Consider the following 10028-nt stretch of genomic DNA (forward strand, 5'->3'; position numbering starts at 1 on the left):
CAGAAATGAAAAGGGAACATAATTAATGTACCTGCTATTACAATGGGCAGCAACTATGATGGAAGTTGGAGGTGAAAGAAGAGGATATTAAAAAGTACAAGTTTTTTTTTATACGAAGTAAAAATTTTTATAAAGTACGTTCCAAAGTGAAAAGGACTTTCTAAAAATAAGAACAACAAAAAGTTTTTCTGTATGGTCTAAAAGCATGTGGAATGAATGTTTTAGATAGTCGACCGCGATACCCTTCTGGATGTCGGTATAAGTCTTTTGGATAGCTTCTACGTCCACAACACTTTCCTTTCATCGGCACCGAAAAGGTAAAATAAGCAAATCAGATGAATACTGGAAGTGATTGACAGATAAAATGTGATNTAATCTCTTCACGTGTCTCGAAAAAATTTCATAATCATCAATTTCATCATTTGGAAATTGTTCTTAAAATTGTAAATGACACGAATTCATCGAATATTTCCAACCATTATCATTGTTTTGTCCACAACGAAAATAGGCCTCCAGAAGAAATGTATCATGTTTAATGAAAATGCCATGTTCTTAACCTAAATTAAAAAACCGATTAGGTTAGGGAACAACATAAGCAATAAATTAATTACTCACATATAATATCCACCACCAACTGTAGTATTGAAAAATACTGTTTTATAATGTCGCAAAATATATCAGGTAACAACAAAATCTACAAAATAATATTCAAGCCAAAAAATCCATGCGCCAATGAACAGAAGTAACAGAACGTCAAATTGTGAAATCGCCACAGAACACCATGAAATCGCACGGAAAAAAGTAATTTTCGCAAACGGAAATCAGTTTTGATAGCAATTGAGACAGGGTACGTTCAGAATCTGGTCAATCATTCTCGATCACCCTGTACTTGGCTTCACCACCACCATCACACAGCGTCGGGTATAGTTCGGAACATGTCCCCGACCTTGGAAGGATTAACTGACAACAGGAAGAGGACAAAGCCGAGCCAAAGCTCATGCAATAATTCCATCAGAACCTGGACATTGGCTACCCTGGCAATACCATCTTCACCAGCAATTAACTTTACAACTCGTCCTAGACGCCACATGGAAGGAGGCCTTGATCAAAACTAACTGATCCGTTACCAAGCTACCTTGGTTTCTTTGCCAACGTTGGCGTTGTTGAAGCTCGCTAATATACTCGCGACTCCAGCGCTTCCAAAATTGTTCGTATAACCTCTGAAGAAGTTGATATTGTGACAGGCGGTTTTCTTTCAACCCCGACAGTGGCATTTCTGGGGTAGACATAGTTGATCTCCCAATCAAAAAATGAGCAGGTGACAGAGTTAAATCATCAGGTGTTGAACTCAGGGGAGATAAAGGACGGGAATTGAGTATTGCCTCGATGCGAATAAGAATAGTTTGAAAATCAAAGAAAAATAAAACTTGATTTCCAAAAACTCTTTTTAAATGATTTTTAAGGCATTTAACGCTTGCTTCCCAGATTCCTCCGAAGTGAGGTGAATTTGTTGGGATGAAGTTCCATCTTTTATTCAAATTAGATACGGAGTGACAAATCTATGAATGATTGTTTTGAAGGAATTCAACTATTTTACGCATGTCCTTATTTGCCTTGACAAACGTAGTTCCATTATCAGAAAATATTTCAAATGGACGACCACGGCGACTTATGAAACGATTGAGAGCTTGAAGGAAGTCATCATAACTCAGAGACAATACAAGCTCTAAATGTATTGCACGGGTGCTAAAACACACGAATTTAAACGATGTTTAGGTGGCAATAGAACTGGGTATTTCTTATGATAAGGATAATCTGAGTTTGTTAGCCTACCACCGACACGTAATATTCCGTCATTATCAATGAATGGATGTAAGCTTAATCTTTTGCTGTGAGGTGACAGATCTTGTTGCAAGACAAAGTAAACGAGTATGAACTATTTATTGAATTAATGTATCTTTGTACTTGGCATAAGACAAATTTTCACTAACACCTGATATGGCTAATTGAAAATTCGTTTTATTTAAATTTAATCTTTCACAAAGTTCGGATGTTAAAAAACTGGACTGTGAGCCACAATCTAACAAGGCACGGACTGTCACGAATTGTTTACTATCTGCCCTTCTGCGCGTTTGAACTCTTACCGTAGATAAAACAGTACTGTTAGATGTTGCTAATATACAATTAGTAACATTATTTGTATTCGTGTTATCGCTGGTACTCGCATTTTTGTTAAGACAAACGTTTTCTTGATTAACTGCGATTGCCGTTGCTTTGACTCATGCAAAACTGTATTATGTTATCCCCACATATTTTACACCCGGACCATTTACAATCCTTAAGCTCGTGATTTCGTCTAAAACAATTGAGACATAACTGTAATGCTTTAATTCTGTATATACGATCCTTAATTGATAATTTAAGATCTGGACAATAAAATAAACTGTGATCTTTTTTGCAATTAAAACACGTACCCATATGTCGGCCTATAATTCTCGGTATTACCATTACCTAACTTCGAATTGTCTGTTTGACTTAGAAAACCTCTCGAATAACGTTTGTTCGCGTTTTTTTGTTATGATTATTATTTCGCATATCATTTTGCTTATCATTCGGTTGTTCAAACCCCATTTCCATGGTGCCTAATAAATTGGCACGGCTCTTAAGAAATCTTTTAATGTAGTACAACTATGATTCGCCTCTTGTTTTTCCCATTCGTGGGTCGTATTCCTGTCAAGCTTGCTAGTCATTATATAAATCAATAAAGTGTCCCATGAGTTTGTAGATTCGCCTAATTGATTAAAAGTATTTAAATTTTCGTATAAATATCGAATTTTATTGGCTGACGAGTCCACAATGCATTCCATGTTGAAAATTGCACGAATATGATTTTGAATTAAAAGCTGTTTATTATTAAACCTATCGCATAAAGTATTCCACGCCATAATGTAGTTATTGGCAGTAAATTCAANCTTCTGCGCGTTTGAACTCTTACCGTAGATAAAACAGTACTGTTAGATGTTGCTAATATACAATTAGTAACATTATTTGTATTCGTGTTATCGCTGGTACTCGCATTTTTGTTAAGACAAACGTTTTCTTGATTAACTGCGATTGCCGTTGCTTTGACTCATGCAAAACTGTATTATGTTATCCCCACATATTTTACACCCGGACCATTTACAATCCTTAAGCTCGTGATTTCGTCTAAAACAATTGAGACATAACTGTAATGCTTTAATTCTGTATATACGATCCTTAATTGATAATTTAAGATCTGGACAATAAAATAAACTGTGATCTTTTTTGCAATTAAAACACGTACCCATATGTCGGCCTATAATTCTCGGTATTACCATTACCTAACTTCGAATTGTCTGTTTGACTTAGAAAACCTCTCGAATAACGTTTGTTCGCGTTTTTTTGTTATGATTATTATTTCGCATATCATTTTGCTTATCATTCGGTTGTTCAAACCCCATTTCCATGGTGCCTAATAAATTGGCACGGCTCTTAAGAAATCTTTTAATGTAGTACAACTATGATTCGCCTCTTGTTTTTCCCATTCGTGGGTCGTATTCCTGTCAAGCTTGCTAGTCATTATATAAATCAATAAAGTGTCCCATGAGTTTGTAGATTCGCCTAATTGATTAAAAGTATTTAAATTTTCGTATAAATATCGAATTTTATTGGCTGACGAGTCCACAATGCATTCCATGTTGAAAATTGCACGAATATGATTTTGAATTAAAAGCTGTTTATTATTAAACCTATCGCATAAAGTATTCCACGCCATAATGTAGTTATTGGCAGTAAATTCAAGCGATTGAATTACTTGAGGTACTGTACCTACTAATGTTGCGCGTAAATAATGGAATTTTTGAATATTACTGATTTGGGCATTGTCATGAATCAACGATTCAAACATATCGCGAAATTCCATCCATGTCTCGTATGTTCCATCAAATTTGGGTAACTCTATTTCGGGTAATTTTATAGCTTCCACGGGAGTACAATGCGCAGAATCTCGGCCTACTGCCGAACTCGTTTTTTACACCACTATTATCGCATTGCGGGATGATTTGTTCGTATAATAATTTCGCTTTTGATAAAATAGAATAAAACCTAGTTTTAAATTCTTTGCGTTCCGTATACTGTTTTTCGAAATCGTCTACTATTTGCGAATGCAGCTAAGAGCTCGCCCTCTGGCGGTGACAAGTGATACTAACGAAACAAGGTAAACATTTCTTCTGTGTGTGACATTTCGTTTTGTATTTTATTTAAAACTGTGTTTAGTTTTTTGAACACTGTTATTTTAAGAAAATAGTGTGAGGAAAATTTCAGCAGTTATGGATAGAAAGAAGAAACTGTCAAACTATTATTGTTCAGTTCAAGGTTGCTCGAATTAAGTTTTCATCAAACCATTGAAGAAATTTTCAAAATATTATTGCCGATAGATAATACTCCCTGAATTTCATGAGGGTTGTAAGTAAGTAATGGCACTAGTTTGCAGACATAATATAAATTTCTAAATTTAAATTAACTTTGCCCAATTTTCCCATATAGTACCACATGATCAGCGTTAAAAACTGCCTCTCCTTCTGATATACAACGAGAGTTTTCGTTGGCATATATGGAAATAGGAAATGTATTCCACAACGGATAAGTTCATGGTTATTACCTAATATAATGTACATTAAATTGTAATGCTAGAGGCAAATAAAGTAGACATAAATACTTGCCTTAAAATTTATTTATGAAATATTTGATAACAAAATTACTAATAATAATGACAAATAAGACAAATGTTGTTCAAATGAATGTGTAAACATGAACGGCAATGTCAAAATTACCTTGTCTCGGAGCTTACTGCTTTCGCCGTTTGGTGCGCTTGCATCTTAAAAATTATCGTGGATACATTCGATTTCGTTCTGAACTTCCTCGAAATTTATGAGTAATGACCAGAGATATGGAGTACGGGAGAATGAGCTTCGACGAGCGCGCATCCACATTTCTAAGGACGTAGCCATTTTGAAAGCTTTTACGTCACGCAGTTGTTGTTGACGTTAGGTTCGCAGATGTGTTTTTTGAGGTTATTCATATTTTTGTTTATCAATTTCGTTTGTATTGAACTTTAAATATGTCTTGTGCTTTGTGCTGTGAAAGGAAACGCAAATTGCAGAAAATTTCCAATACAAAACATCAGTTTTCTTGTGTAAATACACAACATTTCTAAATACTTAGGTACACAAAAATAAGATATTTCCACTTTTTATTCTAAATTTTTATTGTAAACATGTAAATTTTTTATTTCTAGCTTTCCTAGAAATGAAACTTTACAGAAGGAGTGGCTAAAGGTTCTTTCTATTGAAAAAGAAAATTGGGTATGAACAAAAAATAACGTAATTTGCTCTGAACACTTTAAAGCAGATGATTTTGTCCCCTTTTGTGGAAGAAGAACAGTACGACCCAACTCTGTACCTTCCATAAAATTATTTTGTGGTGTATCTTCTTCCATTTTGAGCGAGAGTACTTTATCGAGTTCAATTAATACAGGAGCTTTGACCAGCAAATCGATGTTACAATCAAGTGGATCATCTTTGACCTATAATGTTACTGAAGTTCGAGAAGGTTCAACGTAAAAAGAAGAGACAACTGGATTTAAGGTAATAAAGATTTGTAATTTAAAAATAGTAGTAATGCTAAGGATGTTAAATATGTACCCTGCCAAATTGTTTGATACGGACCTAATAAATTAAGAAATATATTTACAGTAATTTTATTTTCAGTGTTCAGAATACATCGAATGGTAACACTAGTACTGATAGTAGTGCTAAGAGAAGGAGAATTATGGCAATGAAAACATACATTCGTATAGGTAAGATTATCGACAAAAAATTTGGCTTCAGTTTAATGGATAAATTTAATAATGAAAATATCTTTGCAGTACATCTCCTACTGCAGTTGCAACGAAAAATGTTATATTGAAACGTAGGCAGGAAACTTACCGAAGAATGTTTTACAGTGCTAAAAAAACAATTCAGTCTTTAAGAAAAGAAATTAAATACGGATTATTACGGATTATTCAAGGCCCTGCATTAAGACAAAAATTAAATAAATTAATTATGTTCAACCATCAGTAAATAAATATGTTAGTTATACAGTGTTTTATTTTAATATACAAAATATTTAGAAACTACATCGCATTTTTTTTTATTTCATATAAATTGAGTACCTACCAAATCTGTTAAAGTTTATCGTCTCAAAAATATATTATAATTGATGTGATTAATATTTTCTATTGAACCTTCTGTGAAACAAGACAACTATAACATAATTAAAGTATCATTCAATTAATTCAATGTAAAAGATAAGCACAATGTCGGAGTGTGTGCAGATTTATACATATATGATAGGTAATAATATCCTATGCAATAATGATACAACTTTAGCCGTTGTTCTTGGGTAATATAGTATTTAATATATTTTTTATGAAGTGCATATGTGAAAATTTAAATTTTTATTATATAATAAATATTCAGATATACCTAGAAAATTATGAAAAATAATTAATTTGTAATTGAAAATTTCAAAAGTACGTATTTGATAATTCATATTTCATTTCAAATTTAATGTAAAGTTATGTGCGTTTCTAATTATAAATTTTTGAACTGACCTGGCAATGTAATGCAGTCCCCCCTCGTATCTAAAGCCTTCAAAATGGCGACCTTCTTTATTAGCAAGTTTGCGCATCTTGACGCTTATTCTCCCTACTCCATATATCTGGTAATGACTCAATGTTCCGTATTAATGGCCTTAGAACGTTGTGTAAGATCTGTGTTTATTTGATAAACGTAAAGGAAACTGTAAATACTGATAATATTCTAAACGTATTATTTTTAATGTTTTATTTTTCTTTTCGTATAAACAATTGTGAGATGACAAGACCTTAACGGTAATAATAAATCATGCGATACTCAATCGGAGTACTGAAAATGGAAAGGACTGACCTTGCTCGTTTTTTGAGGGAAGAAGTGTCAGCTGAAGACGTCGCGTCTGGTAACTTCTATCTTCTGACTTGTATCGTATTTCGTAATTTTCGTATTGCTATCGTTTATTGACATCCAATCGGGTCGATGGACCATGTAACGTGTGTAGCGGACTGTATTTTTTATTTTATATTTATTTAGCAAGGTAATGAATACAGATACGGATGTATGCTTTAAGGATAAAACAAAACAAATTGACAGTTTTTATAATAATAAAAATTGACAGATCGCCGTATCTTGACTACGGTGACGATAACAACTTGACTGGCAACTGAAATCTAAAACGTCTGCGAGTCTGATACTTGGCTTCACAACCACCATCACACAGCGTCGGGTATAGTTCGGAACAAAAATGTATTTTGTTTGTTTGTTTTATACCCAGAAATAAACAGAATAGTTGCGTGGCGAACGCCTTCTAAAAAGTTGCCTAAGTTGAGCGCGAACATCAATCTCGTACCATACAACGCATAGCATAAGCAAGTGAAGCGGATCAAAATCAGTTTATGTTCCGCTTCACTTTGTAGCGTGGTTTACTGCGGTTGTCATGGCAATGAGGCGGCCAACACGTGAGTAAATTACGGCGTGGGGGAACGAATGACACGAAAATTGAAACAGCATCGCAATCACCCATTGCCTGTCTTTAAACAGTTTATACGATACGTCGCCCAGTGCACGATTATAACAGCTCTTTGTTAATATTTTGTTTTGTATTAATAATAATTGTAGAAATGTTTCCTATGTATGCTCCAGTATGTATTTTATTGGAAACGCCATTTTGCAGATCGAAAATTGAGGACAAAAATAATTTTTTAAATTGCGATTCTCTCTATGTGGAAAAAAGGGGGAAGTCAAAAGACAAAATGTACGTTTGGAAGTTTCGGAATGAATGATATTCGGAGTATAAGTGGTTGCGTGGAACTGTTTATTTAATAAAACTTTTCTGTATGCCGTGTTTAATTGTGGGTGTAAAGTCGGAGTGTGGATTAAGGAGGGATTTAACAATTTTGGGAACGTCATGCGAGGCTGTCGTAACCACGAAACTTCTTTGAAAGACATACGGTGTGCGTTAATGTTCGCAGATTTAAGAAAAAACCTCAGTACAATCGAAGATGCTTTGATGGAAAATTCTAGGCTATAATATATAGTTTAACGGTAACGTGCTTATAAATAGACGGTTTATGTGTATACAGGATGATTAACAATGGGAAAATCGAAAGCTGAATATACTACACGTGAAATGGTGACCATTGGCGCAAACATGCCTTATCCGAAAGGTGATAGTTTCGGAAATACAGGGTGTTGAAAGTTAAAATTTTAAATAGTTTTTTTTTGCGATTATTCTGAAAATATGTAGGTTAGGAACTTAAAAATTTGTGAAACTATATTTTTTAAGCGACGAATAAGAGCGTGTTGCAATTTCAGCGTTGTCATAGGGGGCGCCACTTACGACCAATTTTACCGAAAATTTAGTTAATAACTTTTACCCTGTATGTCTAACATGAAAAAATTCAAAACCTGAAAGAGCAATTTCCATTAATTATGTATTCTTGTTTCATTTCGGTGTCTTGATCCGTTTTCAAGAAAAATCGCAACCGCGAAGCAATCAAAAACCGTTCCATGCAAAACCAATTATAACTAGAGCCGAACATGATGTTCCGAGAAACTTAGAGACTCAGCGCAACAATGCAGAAAGCGCGGCGTGGAAATTGAATGTTTCACTTCACTTTCCAAAATCCTGTCGACGCGCCCAAAACCGCTCCGAACAGCAGGCACTGAAATAGTTTCTTTTGGATAGTCGGTTAACCGGTTTCGGATAATTCAAGAGTTTTACGAAACTCGAAAACCGGTTATTCGATTCTTCAAATATCCGATTATTCAAATAACTGATTATTCGATAATCTGTTCATTCAAACATCCGAATAGTCGAATGTTTTCTTTATAGCCAATAATTACATAACACTAAAATATAGTCTTAGTGTTATGTAGTTACTGACATTGGCTACAAAGTACATACATACCTAGTAGATACCTACTACAAAAATTAAGTTGAACTAATAAGAGACATACAATTTATTTATTTATTTCATCATGGGACACAGATACAGACTGATAAAAAAAACAATCACTCACACCCACATACACCAAACGACCAAACCCATTTATATAAATAATAAATTGAAGAACCACTTTTTATTAAGTGTAACTGTTTTAACATTACATTTAACTTTAAAAATTAAAATATGTGAAGATGTGAATAACATCGTATATCTCGTCAGTTTTTCAAAACACCAATTTTCAGATATCCGGTTTTGGCCATTATTCGAGTAACCGGTTATTCGAATAACCGGTTTTACCACTATTCGGCTAACCGGTTTTATTTGAAATCGGTTTTTATGGAACTCGGTTAGCTGGTTTTACTTTTTTCCGGTTTTTGCCAGCACTAGCAGGCCGATTTGTTCACGGAAACATATAGGACGATGCGGTACCAGAATGGGAATTTTCACCTCACTTTCCAAATTTCCCGACGTCGCACCGAAAACCGCTCCAAGCAGCTAAAATCATCTCGTCGCAGTAGTCGACTTCGCCAACAACGCAATTTAAAGGAGGAAGAATCATTCTAGGTTCGGATTTCGGATATAAAATGTTCTCCAATTCGACGTAATCTGAACTAAACGAAAACTCAACGACAAGAGTAAATACTTAAGAGTCCGTTCTCTGTACACTGCTTAGGTATCGCTGCGGGGTCGGGTGCACGAGCGTTACAGCTGGAGGCGGAGACTATCGCTCTCCCACTACGATGATTTTACAGTGGACGTATTTAAATTGATTTAAACGAGCCACTAACGTTACAATTTTTACTTCAATAATTGTGTCAATTTCGAATTAATACAATTATTGTACCGCAATTATACAAACAAATTTCATCGCAATACAAAATTGAATAACCGACATCCCGCGGACGTCAATTTAACGCTCCTT

The sequence above is a fragment of the Anoplophora glabripennis genome, unplaced genomic scaffold (genome assembly GCF_000390285.2).
Source record: "Anoplophora glabripennis isolate ALB-LARVAE unplaced genomic scaffold, Agla_2.0 scaffold1096, whole genome shotgun sequence".
Lineage (NCBI taxonomy): Eukaryota > Metazoa > Arthropoda > Insecta > Coleoptera > Cerambycidae > Anoplophora > Anoplophora glabripennis.